Here is a 25,841-nt window from a genome sequence, read left to right as displayed (position 1 = left end):
TGGGGCTTCTCCATCGAGAGCCACTGAATTTCCCACTGTCTGTCACTCAGCAGCCAGTCAGGGCAAATGGGGGGTCACTTCTGGCTCTATCCGTCCTGAGACACTTGGACCACAGGGTTCTTTTCTAATTCCTACCCCAGCATGCATTCTCAGGGACTCATCCCCATGGCCCTCGGCTGCTGGGGTGGAAGAGGCCCTCCTGCCACCTGTGCTGAGCAGGCCCAGGCCCAGCTCCTGTTGAACCAGGAAGACAGAAAACCCCGAGGGCGCCACCTGCCCACTGTAGCCGCTGGGCCTGAGGGAAGGCGGGGAGGCCTCCAGCCCAGGGGCCCAGGGAGGAATGTCCCATAGCTGTGGCACAGATAGCAGAGCCACTGTGCTAAATATGTGTTCACGCTATTCTGCACCAGGCCCCCTGTCCCTATGGCTGGAGCAGCTATACTCAAAAGCAGGCTGAGGCCAGGCAGGGGCCAGAGGCCCCATTGTGTCTCCAGGAAGGTCTTATTGTCCTCACTGGTTTTGTTCCTGGAGAGACCTGCATTCTCCTCAGTGTTTACAGCAGCAAAACTCACAGTAGCCAAGCTACAGAACCAGCCTAGGTGCCCCACAGCAGATGGATGATTAAAGAAACTGTGGTCTCTATACACAGTGGAATATTACTCAGCCATAAAGAAGAATGAAATGATGGCATTTGAAGGTCAATGGATGGAGCTGGAGAGGATCGTGCTGAGTAAGTAAGCCAATTCCAAAAACCAAAGGCTGAATGTCCTCTCTGACATGCAGATGCTGACTCACAATAGTGGAGAAGAGAATTTCACTGGATGAGACAAAGGGAAGGGATGGGAGGGACTGGAAGAGACATGGAAATAAATGGACGACACTTTCCCATGTTCACATAGGAAAGACAACTGCTGGCCAGGCCAGGGACCCAGGCAACAACCAAGAACACCCCACAGCAGGGTCAGCCACAGGAATGAAAATCACATCCAGTGTAAGTGACATGGCAGGATGCTTGCTGCTGTCACGGGGAGCTAAGAAGAACAACTTCACAGACAAACCTGTGTTTCCACCTATGACAAGGGACAAGGTGTGATGTCATTCAGTGTTCTCATTAAAGATGAAGCGAGCTTCGCTGGCTTCTGGGAGCCAAGGTGAGGGATCTGACACTCAGGTCACCAAAGTGGGCCCACAGCCTTAGGCCTTTGCTCCCCACAGGAATGTCCAGCCTCAGAGGCCAGCGGAGACCCTGCCCATCAGGGACAGGGCAGCTGTGGCCTTCAGTCCCCCTGCTATCTCCTCCCAGGGGCAACATGCACTCCCTTTGTCCCATCCTGACTTGTGACGTCATGGTTGGGGAGAGACCTGGGGAGCAGGGACAGCCGGCAGCACCTACCTGATTGGAAGATTCCAGAGCTCAGTGCAGGGAGGTGAAGCCCTAAATGTCCAGCATGCCTCATCCATGAACAGCACGCTGCAGACCAGCTCGAACATGCCCTTGTCGATGTACTTGTTCACCACCTTGTTGATCTCACCTCAGACAGGGTCCCAGCCAGTGGGGGAAATGTCACCTGCTCTCTTCTCCACACCTCAGTTCCCTCCAGACCCAACCCTGCAGCCTTGTTCTCCTACTGACTCTCTGATCCCAGGATGGGTACTGGACTCATTCCAGGTGTGGTGTCATCATTTGAAAAAAAGAATCATGCCAGGTGTGGTGACACATGCATATAACCCCAGCAGCCTGGGAGGTTAAGGCAAGAGAATCGCAAATTGGAGGCCAGCCTCAGCAACTTAGTAAGGCCCTGAGCAACTCAGTTGAAACCCCTCTCTCTGAATAAAATACAGAATAAGTCTGGGGACGGGGCTCAGGGGTCAAGAGCCCCTGAGTTGAATGCCTGTACCCTCATCTAAAAAAGGAAAAATGGCATTATCACCCACAAATGACACAAAAAGCCTTCTGTGGAGCTGTGTGGGGTGCAGTGTCCAGCAGCTGCCCCATCTAGCCCCAAGCCTGATGCCAAGACACCCCACTTGGGAGCCCCAGGGAGATGCGTTTTCATATGCAGATTCTCCTCTGCTGCATTTAGTCAAGGAGCCCTTTTGGGGGCCCTGCATGACAATGGTCAGGTTCATTAACTTTCCATCAAGTGCAATTAGAATCCTCTCCCCAGGAAACCTGAGCAAAGAGGATCAGAGCCAGCTCAGCCTCAGCCCCTAGAACCATGAGCCCATGCAGAATCCTAGACCTGCCTCAGGTCCGAGCCCTCATCTTCCAAACCAGCGCCCCCTGTCATCAGGATGGAGCTGTTCCTAAAGAACCGGGATCTGAGGCCTGTCCTCACCCACAGCCATGACCCGGGGAGTCAAAACCGAGTTCAGAGACAGATCTGCTCTTGGCCACTCATGGAGGAGCTTAGGCTGCGGCGAGTCCTCAAGGCAACAGTGGATTCATTTTGAACTTAGGTTTTCAGGGATTAAATGGTAATGGGCCCAAGAAGGAAATAAAATTGGGGAAGAGCGGGGCATGATGGCACATGCCTGTCATCCCAGCAGCTGGGGAAGCTGAGGCAGAAGGATCAGAAGTTGGAGGCCAGCCTCAGCAACCTAGCAAGGGCCTAAGAAACTCAGCCAGGCTCTGTCTCTAAATAAAAAATATAAGTGCTGGAATGGGGCTCAGTGGTCGAGGGCCCCCGAGTTCAATCACTGGCATCAAAAAAAAAAATAAATAAATAAATAAAATAAGTCCATAAAGGAGCAAGGGACACCCACTGCCTGGTGTCAAAGTCGGCACCTTTTTGGGACCTCAAAGGAAGCAGATGCTGACCTCAGCAGGGCCAGAGCACACAGTGTGGCCACAGCTTCTAAAGAGAGTGAAGACTCAGAGCAGTGCAGTGGGGGGGGGGGCGCTCAGAGCTGGGAACACGTCAGAAGCAGGGCCTCAACTCAACTCTGGGCTCAGGCTTCGCCACGCATCCTCCCTGTGATCTCTGTCTTCTGTGGCTTCATCAACTGCCCCATCATGGTCAGGACATCTTCTCCTGCTGTAGGAGACAGGAGTTTCTATGGCAGCTACCAAAGCCCATCCTCCTGCCTCCTGCAGGTCCCTGATGCCACTCAACTTAGAAGCCTGAGGTGTACAGGCCAGCACAGCTCTCCTGGAAAGGATGAGGGGCTTCTGAACTCAGAGGGATCCCCTCAAGGTTTCCCCTGACCTGTAAGAATCAAGCAGAATCGTGCGTGGTGGCATGTGTCTTTAAAAATCCTGGTAATTTGGGAGGCTGAGACAGAAGAACCGCAAGTTGGAGGCCAGCCTCAGAAACTTAGAGAGGTCCTGAGCAACTCACCAAGACCCTGTCTCTAAATAAAATATAAAAAGGGCTGCAGATAGGGCTCCATGGGGAAGCACCTCTGGGGTTTAAGCTTCAGTACAAAAAAAAAAAAAAAAAAAGGAAACTCCGGCCAGGTAGGAAGAAACTCCAATCCCAAGAGTCTCTGGCCTCTCCTGGGCAAAGTTCTAAGTGACAAAAAGCAAAATCAGATTCCCAGCAGAAAGCCCGTTCCTAGTGGGGAGGAGGAGGCTCCCTTCAGGATGAAGAGCAAACATGACACTGTCCAGCAGGACCCAGAGCAGAGCCACCTGGGACCTGGAGGACTCGGGGCTCAGGTTCTGTGGAGGCCAAAGCCTCTGTGAGGCTGTCTAAGACCCTGTGAAGGCTCCCACCAGGTACCCCCAGCCCTGGGTGGAGAGCAGCCCCCACCAGGCTGGCAGGCAGCCTGGGGCAGATAATGCCTAGAGATCAGCTGTGACGGCATGTGTACATTGCGACAAATAGGTCGAAGCTCATGTCATGCTCATTGATGAGCTTTCCAGAGGGCCTCCAGGAGGACAGCATGGCCCTGGCCACTGGTTCCCTGGGCCTTGGGCATGTGCTGGACCAGCAGGGCCTGTCCTTGGTGCCTGGCATTGGCTACGTCCTGGTCATACACCATTCTTTCCTAGATGACCTCCTTCTTTTTGTGCATGTCGCCCTTGGGCAGGGCATTTCCTCCTCGGCCTCCAGGGTGAACTCTGTGGCCTAGGAGTTGCACCTGCCCTGCCTCTGCCAGCAGACCATGGGGCACCGGGACCACACAGAGCTCAGTGACAAAAAGGTCACTGCTGCCCACCGAGGGTCCCCAACAGCACACTCCTCCTGTGCCCCACAGCCTGGTTCCAAGCTGGATTTCTAGACCTTCCCCAGGCAACACCTGAGACTGTCTGGAAGATTCTCTCCCCTTTCTTTTCACTCCTGATAAAGGAGCATCCAGGGGACTCACTGGAGCTGGGGCCTGGGCTCTTCGAGGTGGTGATTTATGGGTGACATTAGCCTTGAGGCTCATCCATTAACCAGGGAGGAGTAGCCACCCTGGAACGCCAGAGGAGATAGAGGAGGAACCACTTGGTGCAGTCCACAGGCTCAAGATTCTGGGAGGGAAACCAGGGAGATAAGGGAAGATTGAAGACATCACCTGGTGCAGCGGGAAGGGACGAAGGCTGTCTGATCCCTGTCCCCCACAGGGTTTGGGTCTTAAACACTTTGCCTGCTGAAGTCACAAGAAGAGGAAAACAGAAAATTCAAGGTGACTTAGGTAAAGGGACAGCTGCTGACTTTTCCCCACCCCCCCCTTAGAAAAGTGATGCCCTTGTCACCCAGGTCTCCCTCTGGCAGACCCTTAGGTGTGGCGTTGTCCCCAGGGAGCATACCTTCACAGCCCTGCTGTTGGCCTCCATGTAGATGACGTTCCTGGCCTCCACTCAATTCTTCTGAAGACTTTAAAGAATGCTGGGGTTCAGCTAAAACCAAACCAAACCAGACAAAGGGGGACACAGCCCACTGTGATGCACGTTCCAGTTCCTTCTGACCCCGAGGGAAGGCACCTTTTTGTAAGAGACCAGAGAGGCCAGGCACAGCAGTGCACACCTGTCATCCCAGGGATTTGGGAGGCTGAGGCAGGAGGATCGTCAAGTTGGAGGCCAGCCTCAGCAACTTATCAAGGAGAGACTCTCTTTCAAAACTATACAAAGCAAAATAAAAAGGGCAGGCTTCTGGCTCCCTGCTTAAGCACTACGTGTGCAGTTCACAGGACTAAACATGAGAGAGAGACAGACAGACAGACACCTGAGGTAGCTAGCCACCCTAGGAGTGGGTGGGTATGAGGGTATGTGGCACAGCACAAGAGCCTGGACTGAGGGCTTAGCACACCAGGAGGTGAACCTGAGGGTGATTGTGTTTGCCCGCAGGAGAAAAGAGAACGTCACCATTACTCTTCCTTGCATTGCCTTCAGGGGTTGCAAAGTGATAGGAGCATTCTCACAGGGATCTCACTGCCCTTAGAGGGGACATGTGTCAATGGCCATGCCCCACGGCACCCTCCAGGATCACCAGTACAGCTCCAGTCCTTGAGTAGGGACACCAGAGCTTCCTGCTTAGCCACCTGAGGCTGAATTTGACATGGCCCATGTGATTCCAGCTCTCTGGGCCTCAGTCTCCTCCTCTATGTGACAGCACCCAGAAGCACCCTCAGAGGAGTCCTGCTAGAAGGTGAAACATAAGTTGGAATCACCCCAAACTGTCTGGGTCAAGAGGCTGAAGTAGGAGGATCACCAAGGTAGAGGCCAGTTTAGACCACACAGCTAGGCCCTGGGGCTGGGGCACAGCTCAGTGGCAGAGCACTAGTTCACTATGGCAAGGGCCCTGTGTTTGAGCCCCAAGACCACAAAAAAAGCAAATCCTAGCACCCTCTGGCCCCCGGGGCTGTGCACACACATCTCGGGTGATGGTGCTCTACAGGGCCTTGCTCTTCACCAGGGTAAGTACAGCAGCCTCTGCAGGTCCCGACTGGCAGACAGGTCCTGAGGCTGAGCTTCCAGAGCAGCTGCTACAGATCGCCACCCTGTGGAAACACACCTGAACTCTGTCCCATACAAAGTCCAAAGTCAAAGGGGGGCTGCGGGGTACACGGCACAGACTAACACCTAGTGCAGGGTTCCCTCGGCAGGAGGGGGCCCCAAAAAGGCCAATCCAGAAACAAAGACGGTATGTGGTGGCCAAAGGGCAGGGGGAGGTACAGCAGGTGGCCATTCATGGGAATGAGGTCCCTTGGAAGTTCATGACAATGTTCTAGAATTGAGATGGGGAGTATAAACTGTCATGCATCAAAATCCTGTGGGCCACACACACTTAAAATGGGTGGATAATGTTCACAACTTCACCCCAAAAGAGCTGCCAGGATCTCACCAGGGATCAGCCTCTCTGGCCTCCTTGGGGCACTTTGCAAACAGGATCAGGAATTGGGAGTCCCCAGGCCAAGATTTGTAAGCCTCCTTCAAACTCAGACACTTCACAACTCCACACAACACACCTGAGGTCCTTCTGTCCCAATATCTCATCCATGTGGGAAAACTGCCCAGAAGGACTTGGGTTTTTTGGAGGGAACTGGGGTTACCAGGGCCTGGACTCAGGGGCCCTTGACCACGAAGCCCCACGCCCAACCCTGTTTGGCATTTTATTTAGAATCAGGGTCTCACTGAGTTTCTTAGGACCTCACTTTGGCTGAGTCTGGCTATGAACTCATCATCTTCCTGCCTCACCCTCCCAAGCTGCTGGGAGCAGAGGTGGGCACCATCTTTGTTTTGGAAGACAATTTTTCCCTTCTCCATTAGGCTCTTTTCTTCGAGAAGCTGGCCAAAGCAGACCGATGGATGGCTCAAATTTCCACTGTATTCCTGTGTCCTTTCTCCTATGTGGAAGAGGACAATTTTTCTCTTTTCATCTCAGGCACTTTTATACGGTTGATTTTCCAGATGAACTGGCTCAAGGTGTCATTCCTGAGAAGGGGCCACCTTCTTAGAACCTCATTAATCTAGGGTGGACAGGATGTGGTGAGGGATTAAACAGAGAGAAAGAGGTTTGCAGAGCCAAGCTCTTGAGATAAAGGCCCCGTTAGGAAAAAGAAAAATAGCCCTTGGAAGAAGTGACATTTTCATGATCTCTATAAAGCAGTGACGGAGAAACCACCTCAGGGAATCAAAGAACCATCAAATTATAAATGGGGAAAAGATGGAGAGATTCTATGTTAGATAGAGAGTGGTCTAGAAATAAGAAACTGAGTCCCAGGGAGCTCAGAGGATGCACAGGGGTCACGCAGCACCAGGGGTCTTGCAAACACACTGCCCCTCAGCCAGCACTGGATGCAGGATGACTGTAGAGCCTCTTTCTTAGCCTGAGGCCTTGATATGGAAAAATAGGAAAAATGAGATTCACGGTGTCTTCACACTCGGCACACAGCTGTGAGGAGCCACAGGTAAAATACCTCCCCAAGCCGGCAGCAGGGGACCTGGCTATCCAGGAGGGCACAGGTGTAGGGCTAGTGTGAGTCAATCATAACAACAGTGGATGAGTAAAAACATTATGAAAAAGAAAAAAAAAAGAAAACAAAATTATGTCCACTTTGACTTTTGGGGGAGGTGAGGGACAGTATTGGGAATTGAACCCACAGGTGACTTACACCTGAGCCCCGTCCCCAGCCCCACTTTTTTATTTTATTTAGAGACAGGCTTTCCCTGAGCTGCTCAGGGTCTTGACTAAGTTGATGAGGCTGGCCTTCACCTTGTGATCCTCTTGTCTCAGCCCCTGAGTGGCTGGGATGACAGGCGTTCTCCACTGTGCCTGGCTGGCCAATGGTCATCATGTGGGGGATGAGATGGCAGAAGCAATTTCTTGACTTAACCACACAACTCCCAGGAGCAATGAGGAAAAAAAAAGAGCTACCACATGAAGGGACCTATGTCCAAGCCCTCTACGAAGTGTCCCTTTATACAACATGGTGTTATCCTGAGTGTCCCATATGGCATCAACAGTGCAGAGGCCAAGGTAAGAGGAACGCAGAGGTCACACCACCTGCCCAGTGCAACAGTGCTGAGGATAGAGCTAAGGACGGACTACCCTTGAGCTGCTTGGTGCCCTTGGCTGTCTTGAGCCTATGATAACGTGGCTGATGGTCTTGTCATTGCCGTCCATGGGGTCCTTGGTCTCACATGGCATCAGCTCAGTCACCTCCCCCTCGTAGACTTCCTTGACCTCCTTTATCAACATCCCTGGGAGGGACAGCCAATGGGGACAGTGAGAAGAAGGACCATCCTTCTCTTCACATCCATCTCCTCCCCACCAACAACCTTCTTACCTCAAACTGCCACAGCACAAGAACTGACAAGTCACCTTACAGTACAACCCGGAGACACCATCATGGGTGGAAAGCAACACTGCAGGGAGCAGTGGCCCATGCCTGTCATCCCAGCTTGGGAGGCTGAAGAAGGAGGGCAAGCTGGAGGCCACCCTTAGCAACTCAGTGAGGCCCTGATCAACTCAGTGAGGCTCTGTCTCCAAATAAATTCAAAAAAGGGCAAGGATGTGCCTGTGTGCTTAGGTGCCGGGGGTTCAATCCCTAGTGCCCCTCCTCAAAAGAAAAAAAAAAAGAAAAATTGAGGGTCGCTATTCTCCTGACAAATGGGGAGACCACAGAGAACTGCTGGTAGGGTGCCATCAGGCTCCCTGTGAGCTGATATGGAAATGTCCCAAAGGGAGAGACACATGGCCACAGGATCAGACACTCAGGCCACTTCCCAATGTTCACGCCATCCTTTGCCTTCTCTTCTCTAGACACCCAACCAGGACAAGGACACTCAAGACAGGAAGCTAAGGGCCACTCTCCTCTGCCTGGGATCCACCTGAGAGCCTATAAATGGGGCTTTTGGAAAACACCCAAAAGAGAATCCACATTCTGTGTTTGATGAACCAAATTCCCAGCTCCTGAACCCCAAGACAAACTTCCCAAACAAAGCCCAGAGCAGCTGTGCACACATTGAGTCCCAGGAGCTCCAGAGTCTGAGGCTGAAGGATCATGGGGTAGAGGCAAACCTCCACTGAGGCCCTGAGAAACTCAGGGAGACCCTGTCTCTAAAGAAAATGCAAAATAGGGCTGGGGATGGGGCTCAGGGGTTGAGGGCCCCTGGCTTCAATCCCTGGTAGAAAAAAAAAATTCTCAGACAACATGAAGGTATCAGAAAAGTCTGTCAAGCTTGGAAAATTCTGGGTTTTTAAGCCTACTTTGATTTTTTTTTTAATAGAACCTTTTCTATTCTGCAAAGAGAAAATTCCTCCAAATTGAATGCCAGTCCATATTTACTGTCAGGGAATTGTGATATGGAATTCCTTCAGGAGGGGAAAGAAGGCATCCCTGTCTCTCAGTCACTCATATTTGTCTAGAAGTTTCTCGATGGTGAAAAGTAAACAAGGGAAGGCCAAGTGGACCATGGGCCCAGCTGATGGCCAGGAGTGGGGCTGCCGGCACTGTCTCTGGTCACAACAGTACAAAGAACATGGGTTTCATCTGCTGGCTCGGGTTCTAAGTCCCTGACAGGGACCTTTATCATGTCAAGGGAGCAGCATGGAAGGGGACAGATGACCCTCTCTCCCTACCTCTGCAGCTTTGCAGGAATTCAAAGGTGCTGGGACAGAAGGCTCCTGTCTGAGGGGAGGCCACAGGCGTGCCCTTTCATTCTGTGGCTGATATAGAAATTTCTCCTCATAGCTGCCATCAAAAGCCCCTGCTGTGTTCCCACCCCCCCAACCACCCAAGGGGCAACTTCCATCAAATGTGCCTGGCAACCTCTACTTTTTCAAATTTTAAAGCATTTCATTTCCTGCTGAGCCATTGAAACCCAAGCAACTGTGTGCAGGCCAGTTTTATCAGGTTTTTGTCTCATAAAAAATTTTTTTAATTTATTTTAAGTTTTAGATGGACAAAATTTCTTTATTTTTTTAATTTTTATGTGGTGCTGAGGATTGAACCCAGGGCCCCACACATGCTAGGTGGATACTCTACCCCTGAGGCCCTGCCCCAGCCCAGAAAAATGGTGTTTTTTTAAATTTAAGTACTTATATTAATATTCAGATATTTGAAAGGTTGTAATATCTTACTGGTCACATTTTTTTGGTTCTTTTTTGTACCAGGAATGGAACTCAGGGGCCCTAAACTCCTGAGCCCCATCCCCAGCTCTTTTTACATTTTATTTAGAGACAAGGTCTCACTGAGTTGCTCAGGGTCTTTCTAATTTGCTGAGGCTGGCCTCCCATTTTCTAACCTCCTGCCTCAGCCTCCTGAGCTGTTGGAATATGATGCATATGCTTAATTCATGAGTTAAATAACATCACTGGCACATGTTTAAATAAGGAAAAGTAAGCCAAGCACACATCTGTAGCCATAGTTATTCAGCATACTGAGGGAAGAGGATGGTTTGAACCCAGGAGTTGCAGGACTGCCTGGGAAACATAGTGAGACCCTGAAAAATAGGAAATGTAAAGAGAAAAGAAAACGAGAAATGAAGAAAAAATAATAGAGAGAAAAATTTAAAAAGTAAAACTCAGATGTAGTTGTACACACATATAATCCCAGCAGCTCAGTAGGCTGAGGCAGGAGGATCAAGAGTTGGAGGCCAGCCTCAGCAACTCAGTGAGATCCTGTCTCTAAATAGAACATAAAAGGGGCTGGGAATGGGGCTGTGGGGTGAAGTGCCCCTTGGTTCAATACCTGGTACCAAAAACTTTTTTAAAAAGCCTAAGTTCAATGTGAAACAAAGCTTAGCTTCTGGTCACCTAGTTCTGAATTAGAACCCTCAGTTCAGCATTAGTGTCACACAGGGGTTGGGGGTGGCTCAGCGCCCATGTTCCCAAAAGAGAGAGAGAGAAAGAGAGAGAGAGAGACAGGGAGAGAGAGAGAGAGAGAGAGAGAGAGAGAGAGAGAGAGAGAGAGAGAGAGAAGCAGACAATTGAGACAAGGTCCCTGCTGATGTTGGCCCTGATCACCTGGCTGAGGTGTCTGTCACACATCCCCACTGAAAGTGACTCTTTTATTCCTCCATTGAGCACTGGTATGTCAGGCAGAATGATTAAGGGCAAATCATTCTTGTGAGAATTCTTTGGCATGGGAATTGGGGCTTTTCCCCACATTTGCCTATTCATTCAGCCATTTGTTTACACCAAAATGGCCTTAAGACTGTTTATTTAGACTCTTGGTTACAATCCACCATAACTTCATTTGTTATTCAATTGCCCAATTGTTCCAGCTTTGGCCAATTGGAGCATGTCCACGTGCCTCCTGTGTTCCAGGGAGCAAGGTTCCTAACTCTGTGCTTTTCTCTTTAAGCTCTGCAATTCACTGGGGAACACTGACACACTCTAGGAACACTAGTGTATCTCCTGCTGCAGTCCTTTATCCAAGAGACCCCATTCCTTTGATGTGAGGAAGCCTGTAGGAAGCAAGAGGTGGCTCTGGGATCCTCAGGCTCCTTGCTGTGCATTATCACTTCTAGGTCTATCACACTCTAACCCCAAGAGCACACCCATTCACCACATTTTCCAAATGTACCCCATCTGGTGAGAATGAGGCAGATCCGGCATTCATGCTGTCCTCTTCTTCAGTCCTACCACTGGGTCTTTCTAGACTTGGCTTACCTATTTGCACAGTAAGGAAGCTTGCTCAATATCCACTTTCCATTGTCCATTTCCAGTGTGCAGAACCACAGGGTCAGGGTGGAACACAGCCACCACAGGAACAACCACGGAGCAGTTGCATGTGGACTCATTTTGTTCTGTCAACTTTGCTAAGGTCCAGCGACATGGAGGTCAATATCTTTAGCTCCTGGCCCTAGATATTAGGAAGCCCTGTGGTTTAGGGAAAATATACATAAAAGAAACCCATCTCACTTTGATAGACTTCAATATTTCTTAAATTTTGCAAACACAATCTTGGTTTTATTCATCTAGTATCAGTGAATATCACATGAACTGCAGCGTATAATTTATTCAGCTATTTGATTTTATACACCCCTTCCAATAAAGATGGAACCCATTTCCAACTAGTACCAAAACCATAAAATATTCAGAAGCATGAAAATATATTTTTTAATTGTGCAAGCTTTTTCACATATTAAACTCAGAACTTTAATTTGTCCTTGAACATGCTGGACTGCTAAAATTTGAAGGTAATGTCACCTTAAAATTCACTTGTATGGGCATGACTTTATTATATCCACTCTCTTTAAGGTAAGGAGATTAAAGAAGTAGATTTTGAATGGGTCAAGAACATAAAAAATTGGGCTGCACAGCGCCCTGTACTCAAAGCAAGACAGTGCAGAATGTGAAAATTGAAGCTCAGGGTAAGGCAAGCCGTGGGGCAAATCAAGAAAGTCATCAAGGACAAGAGAAGCCAGTCATTAGAAAGCAAGTGAATGCAGTAGATCAAATTCCAGAATCCTGGAAACCTAGGAACCTAAAATATTATGCAAGTTGATGGGGAAAGACAGACATACAAAAGAACCAATACGGGAAAATGGGATTGGAGTACAAATATGAGCCCTGGTAAAAAACACTTGCCACAAACGTCTGCTATAATAAATACCTTTACAAATAAAAAATCTTAAATCTTAAAAATCTTAAATCTTATAAATGCTCGTTAAAAAAATAATTTAATTTTCTATTTAGTGTTTCTAAATCAGTACTTTTTTTGTGATTATTTTTCTATTCATTATATGTATCTAAAATATATACAGAAGAAACACTGTGCTTTACACTAAATACATCATGCATTTATTATTAATTTAATTCATAAAAAATATTTAAAATATATTAGTTGTTGATGGATCTTTATTTCATTCATTTATATGTAATGTTAAGAATTGAATGCAGTGCATCACACATGCTAGGCAAGTGGTCTATCACTGAGCCACAACCCCAGCCCCTGTAAAAGTAACTTTATTGTTTAAAAATATGAATCAACTTTCAATGTTGACCTTGAAAGTGAAATATATTTTCCTGGTAATATAGAGCTTATTTGGCCAATTTTTATTTTTTGTTTTGTAGTTTTTTAAACTGTAATTTTTACTTCCAATATGATAATGAAATCATTGGTTAAATATTGTGTTATGGCTTCTTTTGCTTTTATATTAGAGGATTGATTTTAGAAAATAGGATTCAAATTAAATAATACACAATAATCACATATTCATAGGATCAAAATTATGGCAACTCTATCAGGATTACAAGATGCTTTTAAAAAGCCAAACACAATTGGAATAGAAGTTTACTTAACACTTAACTGTAATTCTTGTGAGTGTCTTGGTAAAAGAAAGAAACTCATTCATTACAGAAGTGAAGCAGGACTTAGAGGTTGGAGTGTTTGTCCTCACTGGTGACAAAGCAGCTTCTCACTCTCTCTTCATTTATGGTAATGCATCAGGTTTCCTTGGAGATGCAGCCAGGATCACACTGCTCTGTGTGCTGACACCATCTGAGTTCACTTTGAAATGAAGAAACACAGGAGGTACAACCATATGAGGTGGAGCCTCCTGGGGTTCTTGATAGTTTTCTCTGTCATATACTAATGCATTTAGTATGAGTAATTTGAATTTATTGAGGAACAATAATAGGAAATGTATTGACTATTGTTCCAGAGCTGTAATAGTGTTTGAAAGCTACCGACTCCTTCAGTCCCCTTACTAAATGTCCAAAGTTTTTTTTTTTCCAAAAAAATTTCAAAGTAATTCTTGATTCTCCTTTCCTTTAACCCAATCTCTATAATTATGACATTCTTTATTATTAATAAAGAGTTAAATTGGGCTAGGTTTGTGACTCAGAGGTAAAGTGCTCACCTACCATGTATGAGGCATTGAATTCAATCCTCAACACCACATAAAGTAAAATAAAGACATTGTGACCACCTGTAACTAAAAAATAAAAATATTTTTAAAAGAATTATATCTAATTAATTACAATTAAATCTACATCTAATTATTTAAGCATATTACATAAAAGTTTTTAAAAAAATCATTTTATATTATATAAAATTGATGGGAAAAAGGTATAGTATGGTTACAGCCAATTTGTTATCCAGCAAAGGCAAGTATCTTCTTCATTCATATTTCTGCTCACATTCCTTTCAAAGAAAGTAATCTTCAATACCTAATTTCTGGTTGTGATTCAAACTCATGAATACTTGTGAAAAATTGGAATATTTGTAAATGCATAAAATAACTATTCAGAGATACAACCTCTATTTAGTGTTCTTCAAATAATTTTAAAAATATCTAGTCACATTTTTTAAGCCTCATCTTTTACTAAGTACTTATCTTCACCAAGAAGGCATAGCATTATGCTCTCTAAAAAATGAAGAGAAAGAGAAGTGGAAGGAGAGGCAAGAGTGTGGATTTCAAAAATTTTGAAATTAGATTGAAAGAGAATATTGAAAAAGAGAAGAAATTATTGTTGAAATTTTCGATACCAATGTAAATAGAGTTTGCTAATAGGGAATATATGAATATAAGTTGTTAAGTGAAAATGTAAAGAGGAAAAGAAAGACTTGCAAATAATGACAATCAGGGAGTTCACCAAGTTATAGATACAAATACTTTTCTGATATATTGTTCAATTAAATTTTTGCTGGGTCTTTTCATGGCCTCTGTTAATATTTGAGAATCATGGTTGAAAATGCCAGCTTTTAGCTTAAGGATCCTAAATAAATAAAATATGTACACTTTTACTTGATCTTCTATCAATTAAAGAAAACAATGGTCTTCATTATGGGAAAACAGCCACCTTTTCTTGTGTTTTAGTGCATGATTGTCCCTTTGTATTCATGGAAGGGTTGCTCCAAGCCCATCCCTCCCCCATACATAGAAAAATCTGCTGAATTTAAAGTTTCTATGTACAATAGTTTTATATGTTTATATGACTTACTGCACATACTCCTGTAGAATTTCAGTCAGTTTTACATTACTCATACCTTTCTGATACATTTTATTGGAATGTTATATTTTATTGAGATGGTCAATATTGTTTAGGAACTAGTGTATAGAATAAAGGTATGTGCATGTATAGTAATGATTGTATTTATTTCCAGATATCTTCAAACCCATCATTGACTGAATCTACTCATAAGTAATCTGAAAGTATTCAGGACTGACTGTACTTTAAACAACATATAGGATTATTATGATATTAAATGTTATAACTTTCTCCATAAATACAGTATTTTAATAATCCCAAGTTACTATATCACATTTTATTATCCTAAATCATACAGTATTTTATTTATCTTATCAGATTACTATATAAAATGTTGTTAGTACATGGCCAACACTGCTAGATGCTTTGGATATGATTCCACATATTAAAGTTGATGCCAACATCTAACACCCACAGTTAAAGACTAAATAGTCTCTTAAAAATTTTATTAATTGTTAATGATACAAATGTACAAACAACTGACAAGTTATACTTTTAATAAGAATGTTAATGAAGAATGCTCAGTGTCAGTTACAGCATAGAATAAATGAAGTCAGAAAGATAAAAAAAACTTACTAGAAAAAATGCAAAGAAATTAAGAATTCATAGATAAGGAAGAACTTTTGGAAAATAGGGGCAGGAAAGACACTTCATTGAGAGGGAAAAGCAACCTTTAAGGCCTCTGGAGATGATGAATAAGGATAGGTGTTAGGATTAAAGTCAGTATACCTGCAATCAAGCACTAGAAAAAAATGTGTGGAGTTGAGTAGGCTGGAGAATAGACTAGGCAAGAGCCCAGTGAGGACACCATGCTCGAGTCCTCAAACCAGGGTGATTATAGGATGAGACTGAGATGAGGAAAAATAGAATCACATAAATATTTCCACTTAAACTGATAGAACAAACCAGAAAGGAGGCATGTACCCCAACTCAGCAGTAGGAAGCTGTTGCAAAGCTGAGAGAGAGGTGCTGATGGTTCTGAAAGAGATAAAGAAAATACTGGCTTCTGGAGTGATTTAGGAAGTGAAAGATTTTTTTTTAAACTTCTCATTATTTAGATATAGTATGTGAGGGGGAAAGTAAAATAAAAGCTAACCCTTTAGCTTTCAATTGATTGTTTGGATTGTGGAATAATTCAGTGACAGAGGGATTTGTAAATAATCATAATAATTTGGGAAAACAGAAATAATCCTCCAAATGTGACCCTCTCTCTCTCTCTCTCTCTCTCTCTCTCTCTCTCTCTCTCTCTCTCTCTTTGTCCCCCACCTTTCTCTCTCTCATTTGTAATCAAGAATTAAATTTACAGTGATGCCACAGACACTATGGCAATTCACAGTAACCCTACATAAATTTAAAAAAATTCTATTTACTATACATGTCCCATTCTTGTTTTGTTTTTCACCTTAACACTTTTGAAATTGGAACACGTCTAACATCAGATAATCAACAGTATTATCTCAACATTTTTTCTGTTGTATTCATTGTTTCCTTTTTCCACTGCGTTTTTCCCTGAAAAACTGAAATCAAAGGATAAAAAATATCTTAAAAAATGAGTCAATTGCGAACCAAGAAAATCTTTTATTCATCAAATCATTCAAAAAAGAACTGATAGCAATAGAAATTTCCAACTATATTTCTAGATGCCATTTTGAAAAATAAATTTAATATTAATATCTATAGTATTACAAAATACATGTTATTGGAAACTATGGTAATATTTGGAAAATATAGAAAACTACCCATATGTTCATTAGTGTACACTATGTTTAGGAATATTTTTTTTAAGACAGAGGAGAGAGAGAGAGAGAGAGAGAGAGAGAGAGAGAGAGAGAGAGAATGTATTTTTAATATTTATTTTTTAGTTCTCAGCAGACACAACATCTTTTGTTTGTATGTGGTGCTGAGGATTGAACCTGGGCCGCACGCATGCCAGATTAGCGTGCTACCACATGAACCGTATCCCCAGCCCGAGGAATATGTTTTAAAAAGTTTTAATCTTAAGAAAATGGTTCTACATTTTTTCTACTATTTGGGTAATGTCCAACTTCTGTAAATTTTTCTGATAAGTAATATTTCCCCAGAGGTTAGACCCAATGCTTCTCTACTAACATACTTTTAATGCAGATGTGGTCTTGAAGCCAGACTGTTTTTGTTTTGCTTTGCTTTTATTTGTATGCTCAGAATGCCTACGGTCTTGTAGAGATATTTTCTTTGATATTATATATTGACTAATGATTATAGAGAAGTTCTATGTGTCAGGCATCAACCTAAGTGTTTTCCATTAATTAGGTCATTTAAAATACAGCATCCCTATTTTTCTTACCCCTGCCTTATAGAACCAAGGCAGAAGTAGGTCAAGGAATGATTTCATTTTTATATAGATAATAATACCAGAGTCAAGTAAGAGAAAAGAGGAAAAGCTACTGTAGATGTAGCTTATTTCTTGACATATGCAGGAATTCTGATGCTCACTGATGTTTTCTCTAAATTTAGTAATTTGTGCAATATTCTTGAGCAGATTTTCTTGCACAACAAATCATGTCCCATTAACCTGCATCTTATCTTTCCAACTTTCTATCAGTTTCAGTAGTAAGCCCAATAAACAACACTTCCTCTGCATTCTCCACAATGTAGCTCTTCCGAAGTGAATTCAAACTTATTCAATGAAATCTCATCCTCACCCATTTTAAAACAGAGGTGCAAGTAAAAGTAAATGAAACAATGTTTTAGATTTACAACTGCTCTCTGTTATCCAGTTTTGTCCTATGGCTTTAGTTAATATTCTTTGTATTTGTATTCTTAAGTTTCCAGTGTTTCATTAGCTTTGGAAATTGTTTAAATCTGCTTTTCTTCTTCTGTATTTAACATTTATGATAGAATTGCTTCTAATTTTTATGAACATCTTGTATTCTATTTTTCTTGGCCATTCTCTAACACTTACATTTGCAGGTCACATTTTCTTTCCAAGACATACATTATCCTCTGACCTTTTTTTCCCATAATATTCACTGCTGTAATCCAAAGTGTCATCACTACGTTCTGCAATGGCTTTGTAACTGGTCTCCTTTCCATTACATGAGATCACTGTTTTATAATTTTTTCCTAAAATTGCCAGATAAATTTCTTTATACCCAACATCTCAGAATGCCTCTTATCTCTTCAAAAGCTACTTGGATACATGTACCATTCTTAGTTTAAAACTAAGCAAGTGTTCTGAGTTCCCCCTGCCTCTGGAAGGTGATTATGTAAATTATATTTATATAAATGTAAATATATAAATCCTTTTATATCATGTCTTCTAGCAACCTGCTGTTTTCATTTATACACTGAGAGAGAATTTTTAACTTTTCTTTCAAGAATGCATAGTAGATTTACTGATTCATTTCTAAAGGACAATAAGTAGTGAAAGAAGAGTGGATGGTTTGTAAGACTGGGTTGTAAAAGGCAAAACATACCAATAGTCCACTTCTAAGTGCCTTCTTCCCACAGCCCCCAATTTGCACTAGAATTCCATTCTTTTACCTTAATGTCAAATATGACTCATGCTGTATTAATATGAAAATAGATTAATGGTCTGTAAGTATAGTTTATGCAATTAACACATACAATCTACTAAAATATGATCACCAAAATAATGTAATGTATTTGTTACAATTCTAAGAAGTCAGCCTTGAAAACTTAATTTAAAGTTAAATTTAAAACTTAAAGTCAAATTTAATTCTTGCATTTATCTGTCTTTCTGTGTGTGTGTGTGTGTGTGTGTGTGTGTGTATTCTCAATTTCACAGGGATGGTAATTAAACCCAAGTCTCACATATGCTAGACAGGCAATTTACCAATGAGGTAAATATCCAGCCCTTTTAAAATCTTGAGACAAGGTCTGAGCTTGATCTTGAACTTGCAACCCACCTTCTTCAGGCTCCTGATAACTGGGATAATAGGAATGTGCCCCCATGTACTGATTATATTATATTAAGGACTTACGTAAGGTGGGGATTTTTCTCTGCAGCGCTGGAAGTGTAACCTGTGAGTTCCGGGGTTTGGGGGCTGGAGGTAAGGGGGTAGCTCTTGTGTTTTAAGGAGTGTGTAGAGGTAGAGGCAGCATGAGGATTCCTCAGGTGGGGGCATACCTTGCGGTGTCTGGGCGGGATCCCATTTTGTGAAGGTACAGGTATGTGGGTCTCAGTGAGGAGATCTTAAAGTAGAGTCAAGCTCCTGGGGACAGGAAGGCCTGTTGTGGGGATGGAAAGGGGATGCTAAAGGGAGCCCAGCCTTCCGCAAAAATGAGAGGATCAATTTGGGGCCATGAAGACTTCCTCCCACATTTCAACATTCTCATTCCTGGGAGACAACTCTAGGAGTCAGAAGGCCCCTTCACTTAGCGTTCCAGGCCAGAGCTTATGGACTGCTCCTTTGGCATATGGGTCTCCTCACCCCTTGCTTTCTATGACAGGAAGATAGCAAGTTTTTGCTTTCCCTCCACCTTTTCACTCTCCCTTGGGCCAACCTCAAGCTTATTCAGACCTCTGGATTCCTAGCTTAATCAAGGTCCCTGCAGAGTTTGGGGATGTTTACAGTTGTGGAGACAAAGGATAGCATTTCCATATGTGGACTGTGAATGTGTGGGTCCATGAATATGCTGTGTGTGCATGAGGACATGTGCCTGGAGTATGTGTATATGAGAATGTGTGTGCACCAGTCTGGAGATGTCCAAGTGTATATCTAGGTATTGTGTGTATGTGTATCTATCTGTGTGCAAGAACAGTTTTTGTGAGTCTGTACTTGTATGAAATGTGAGTTCCTGGGAGTGAATAAGGCTATGACTGTGTGTGTGCTTGTGTGGTCAGTGTGTATTACCCTTCCCTTGTCAGTGCTGCCATCACTCAGCCTGGTGCCACATTGCAGCTATGTTTGCATCTTGCAAGTTGTCAGCCCAAGATAAAGGGAATACAAAATAAAGAACACAGAATAGAGAAGTAGAAAAAAAGGCAGAGAGCAGAGTGAGGGGTAAAAGTGTGAACAGAAAGGGCCAGAGTATGCAGGGGAATCAGGGGCATAGGAAGTGGCTCTTCCCAGTCCTGAGTGCTTCCATTTGGGAAGGTGCTGCAGCCACTGCCCAGAGGCAGCTTATGACATGAGGCAACAGCTGATTGCTGTCAGAGCACTCTTGGGGCTGGGAGTGTGCACATAGGGGCAAGTTGGCACCATCTTGGATTCTGAGTTCTTCTTTGGTTTGCAAAAGTGGTAGCAGCACCTCTGTAAAAACAGGTAATGCACAGAGGTGCGGCTTCAGCAGGAAGGACACTGGCTACCTGAACATGATCAAGAGATGGTGGAGCACATGACCTCAGCATTTTTGACAAGGCATAGAGTACCTGTGTGAAGGCCACCTGAAGCTCACCTGCCAGGTAAGTACTGCACTAATTACCTGATGCTCAGTCAAGTGAGTGGCAGTAGTGGATGACCTGGTTCTAAAGCTCCTTGCTAAAGGAGGAAAATATTTTAAGTGCTATAGGAAATGTTTTTGCTAGAGAAGATGACAGAAGGAAATTTGGAGGGAACAAAAAATGTTGTCCTGTCAATTTGGGGATGGGGTAGGGTTGAACCTGAGAAGGCAATCTACTGCTTACAAGATTAGAAAATCCTCATGCTAGCTCACATTGAAAGATACTGGAATGCCCACATTTTAACATTGTTTTCCTTTTCTATAGTTTATGTTCACTTAAAGTGCTTAATTCTAATCTAATTACTAATGTGAAAAAGCACAAGGTACAGCTAAGATATTGCATTAGGAAACTATAATATTTAACATGAAATTTTTTAAAAATTCTATTTATCTAAAACCTGATTTATTTTATATAATGGCTTAAAGGCTGATGATTGATGTTGGTGATGTGTTATACATGAATTTTCTTCTATAGTATTTTTTCAAATTTTGAAACATTCAAAGTTAACAAATTGGTAAGAAAATGAGTCTTTCAATCAAGATTTTTATATTGTAGTTGTATGTCAATATTAATAAGTTTGATAGTGCACCTTTTAACCATCTTCAAATTCTTGCAGATTATACTTTGAGCACTTATTTACCTGCAGCAGATGGAAAAAAAATATTCTATATGTTACTATTTTAGAAATGTATGCTAAGTAAAAATATACTGAAATGCATTGAGAAGTCTATCCAAGATTTTTTAGAATTTTACACTCTTGTCCAACTCATAAAGTGTAGCTTTAAAAACAAATTTTATGAGATATAACAAAACATTCTTTTAAAGTAGTAGTCACAATCCTTTTATTTTGATGCAGGAAAGAGTGAATGAAAGTTGGCACTTTTTAAAAAACAAGAAAATCTTTTGAGTAAAAAAAAAAATTCAGACTTCTTGATGATGGAATAGTTGTGGCAATTTTAAGGAAAATCTATTTTATAGGTAGCATAAAACACTTTTAAGATTGTGTCTCTAGCACAATTTGTGATACAGGAGAAGTAGAGTATCTTAAAGACAAAAGACTTAGGATAATACAGACCTTACTGGGTAGATATAATCTTCTTTCAACTTGAGATTTGAGAGTGCTTAGCGGTCGGCCGGCGGCGTGCGTCCTCCATCGCGGTCGCCGCCAAGGCAGCCACAGCCGAGCGCAACCCCGCTGTCGAGCCACCTTCCGGCGCCATGTCGCAGAGCGGAGCCCCTGGGATGCAGGAGGAAACCCTTCAGGGCTCCTGGGTGGAGCTGCACTTCAGCAGCGGGAATGGAAGCGGTGTTCCAGCCTCAGTATCTATTTATAATGGTGACATGGAAAAAATACTGCTGGACGCCCAGCACGAATCTGGACGGAGTAGTTCCAAGAGCTCTCACTGTGACAGCCCACCGCGCTCACAGACGCCTCAAGAAAACACGAGAGCTTCAGAAACAGATGTCCACAGTCTCGGCGAGAAGAACAGCTCTCAGTCCGAGGAAGATTATCTTGAGAGAAGGAAAGAGGTCGAAAGCATCTTAAAGAAAAACTCAGACTGGATATGGGATTGGTCAAGTCGGCCAGAAAACATCCCCCCAAGGAGTTCCTCTTCCGACACCCCAAGCACACGGCCACGCTCAGCATGAGGAACACCAGTGTCATGAAGAAGGGGGGCATCTTCTCGGCAGAGTTCCTCAAGGTCTTTCTTCCGTCTCTGCTGCTGTCCCATCTCCTGGCCATTGGATTGGGGATCTACATTGGGAGGCGTCTGACAACCTCCACCAGCACCTTTTGAGGGAGATGTGGACCTGGCGTTGTTGGCGTGCTGGGATTCCCTCCTGAGCTGACGGCTGGCGCTACGGTTATCCTTGGGTGGCCGCACCACTTGAGTTTATTTGTTCCATAAATGCTGCGCTCATAACTTAGTAAAATGAAACAGCAGACACTAAAATCATGCTGGCCTGTAATTAAACCTATGGGATCAATTAATAAGCATGTCAGACTGATAGTTACTGTAAGATTTGGTAGTAAATTTCCTTTGGATATTAGGTATAAATAGTATAAATAATATACTAGTTATGTAGTAATTAAAAAATTAACTGTAACCTTAATTGTTAAAATAGTTTATATTTCAAAAGACTGAACTACATTAATAGGGAAAAAAATACTACAGTAAGGGATTCGTCCAAAAGAAATATTGTGGCCTTATAATACCTGTTTTCAACGGCATGTTAGATATAGTGGACGTGGGCTGTCTCCATCAGGAGCCATGGAACCCAGGTACAGCTGCAGGCTCCACGGTGCAGCCCGCACCCTGAGGGCCTTCTGCTGGGTACCAACCCCAGCCCCCGACTGTCCGCCATCGCCTGGACGGTTGAACTGCTGTTGAAGGCACCTACTTGGTTTTACTCTGCAGCTCTGGATTGCTGCAGCTCTGGATTGCTGGGTCTGATCTTACTGTTTGTGTTCAGCTTTTGTGTGCTCTTACACAGCTTTACTGTGAGCAGACGTATCTACTTAAACTGGAGATAGACAAAAATAAATCTTTGCCAAATTCTTCAGATTGCCATATTTACGTATAGTATCATAAAAGCTTGATTGAACTAGTTCACCACATGTCCTTCTTTATCTTTTCTACAGCATGATTTCTAAAAGGCTGCCTCTTTGATATGCTGTATATGCCTTGTATTTTGCCTTTTCCCTACATCATTGAGGTGTGTTAAAATAAGTTAAAATTTTAACTTAAAAAAAAAAAAACTTCAGATTTGAACACTTGCCGTGTGGTATATCATAAATGTGGGTTTGTTAAAAGATTTTCTTACTAGAAATCAAATTCTTGGCGACACACATTTCTGTTAGTCTTTTCAACAGTGGGTTGAAGTTCAGCCGTAGCCTGCGGGAGAATCTCCTGATCATTGTAAACTGCAACAGTAAAGACTTTGTTTTTGACAGGTGCAAACAATAAAAATTACCCTGTCATTTTTCCTAAATTAATAAAGCTTAAAGACCAATCATATCTAAGTTGTTTTCTGGTTCCTTTGGGCCAATTTTATGGGGTTAATGCATTGTCAGATTCTAAGAACTCACTTAAGTAAACAAGATTAGGACTAGCAATCTTTTATTTTTTTCACAAGCAGTAATTCTGAAAATAATAGTATGTCTATCTGTTAGGTAAGAACTAGTCAGTGCAGTACCACTGTGAATTATAGCAAGAAAGATAATGTGAGATGTTTCGGTTTTATGTTCCTCATGCTAAAAGACAAAGGAGTGTTAGTGAACTAGACTTGGACTCCTTTAGCGCTGGCACTTGTATTCAGTGAACTTCTAGTATACAATTATTTGGTTTAATATCTAAATTATATTTTAATATAAGTACCAATAGCATAGTATTTTCTAGAAATTGCTTTCAATTATTTCATCAATAAAGCTAAGTCCCAAAGATATCTTGGGAAAAAAATTGTGCATACTTTATAAGTTCTTGTTTGTGGGTGATTCAAAAGATAGACATTATAAAACTGTGTTTTCTAATTTTTACATTTTATTCTCATAAGATTGTCTCTTTTTTAATTTATTGAATATATCAAGATTTGTTTACAGAAACTTATCTAGTAAAATAATTGTATAAAATTGATAATTTCAAATTAGAAAGAATGTTTAGTTCCTCTCACAGTCACCACAAACGTTTACTTGTGAGTCTGCTTAATTTGTTTTTACTACATATGCACACTCTAATAAAATCGTGTCAAGAAAAAACATAGCTAACACCTATGAAAAATTTTTTGGCAGCCTGTAACTTTTGTAGCATGTTCTTTGGGAATGTACCTTGTCTGCACTTCCACAAGGCTAATTTGTCATTTATTAATGGAAAAAAAAATCATAGAGATACAAGTGATGTTTGAAATCATTTGGAGAATTTACACCCTCTTGAATTAATAAAGGAGTTACTTTGTGATACCTCTCAAAGATACCAATACATGTCCTGCTTGAACATGGAAAGTGACAAAGATAGCAACTTTCATTCATGAACATCTCTTCTTTTGTTGAGCAAAATTAATTTTTCCTATTTTTTTAAATCTTCCGATACCAATGTGACTATATAGAACTTTTTTGTCTCTATTACATTTGAGCTTGAAAATCTCATGTGCCTTAGTTTTCAAACCCTATACTTTCCCAGTTACCCTCATCTAAATAGTTTTTCCATATTAATCTTTTTAAATTTTTTTTATTATCAGTTGTTCAAAACATTACAAAACTCTTGACATATCATATTTCATACATTTGATTAAAGCGATTATGAACTCCCATTTTTACCCCGTATACATACTGCAGATTCACATTGGTTACACATCCACTTTTTTACATACTGCCATACTAGTGTATGTTTTATTCTGCTGCCTTTCCTATCTTCTACTATCCCCCCTCCCCTCCCACCTTCTCTCTATACCCCCTCCACTGTAATTCATTTCTCTCTCTTGTTTTTTCCCCTTTTCCCTCACTTCCTCTTATATGTAATTTTGTATAACAATGAGGGTCTCCTTCCTTTACCATGCAATTTCCCTTCTCTCTCTCTTTCCCTCCCCCCTCTTGTTGCTGTTTAATGGTGATCTTCTTCTCATGCTCTTCCTCCCTGCTCTGTTCTTAGTTACTCTCCTTATATCAAAGATGACATTTTGCATTTGTTTTTTAGGGATTGGCTAGCTTTACTTAGCATAATCTGCTCTAGTGCCATCCATTTCTCTGCAAATTCCATGTTTTTGTCATTTTTTAGTGCAGAATAATACTCCATGTGTATAAATGCCACATTTTTTTATCCATTCATCTATTGAAGGGCATCTGGGTTGGTTACACAGTCTAGCTATTGTGAATTGTGTTGCTATGAACATCATTGTAGCAGTATTCCTATAATACTCTCTTTTAAGGTCTTTAGGGAATAGTCCAAGAAGGGGAATAGCTGGGTCAAATGGTGGCTCCATTCCCAGCTTTCCAAGGAATCTCCATACTGCCTTCTAAATTGGCCGCACCAATTTGCAGTCCCACCAGCAATGTACAAGTGTGCCCTTTTCCCCACATCCTCGACAGCACTTGTTGTTGTTTGACTTCATAATGGGTGCCAAACTTACTGGAGTGAGATGGTATCTTAGGATGGTTTTGATTTGCATTTCTCTGACTGCTAGAGATGGTGAGCATTGTTTCATGTACTTGCTGATTGATTGTATGTCCTCCTCTGAGAAGTGTCTGTTCAGGTCCTTGGCCCATTTGTTGATTGGGGTATTTGTTATCTTGTTGTTTAATTTTTTGAGTTCTTTGTATACTCTGGACATTAGGGCTCTATCTGAAGTTTGAGGAGTAAAAATTTGTTCCCAGGATGTAGCCGTATTAATCTTTTTGTGTGATAGGCATCTGAATGTGATCCACTTTATGGTCCTACTATGAAAAGACATCTCTCTCTTTTTAACAGATGTTCTGCTTGTCTATAAGATTTTAGGATTATGCTATTTTTAATATGGAATTGACA

At 42.6% G+C, this 25,841-nt stretch overlaps 1 pseudogene; it reads left to right on the top strand.

Moving 5' to 3' along the window:
* The first annotated feature begins 21,520 nt into the window (after positions 1 to 21,520).
* LOC143386405 (BCL2/adenovirus E1B 19 kDa protein-interacting protein 3 pseudogene) lies at positions 21,521 to 22,372 on the top strand (annotated as a pseudogene).
* Positions 22,373 to 25,841: the final 3,469 nt, after the last annotated feature.

This window comes from Callospermophilus lateralis, unplaced genomic scaffold, assembly GCF_048772815.1.
Source record: "Callospermophilus lateralis isolate mCalLat2 unplaced genomic scaffold, mCalLat2.hap1 Scaffold_1172, whole genome shotgun sequence".
In the NCBI taxonomy this organism is placed as follows: domain Eukaryota; kingdom Metazoa; phylum Chordata; class Mammalia; order Rodentia; family Sciuridae; genus Callospermophilus; species Callospermophilus lateralis.
The sequence above is the reverse complement of the archived record's forward strand: the minus strand, read 5'-3'. Positions and strand labels throughout refer to the sequence as shown.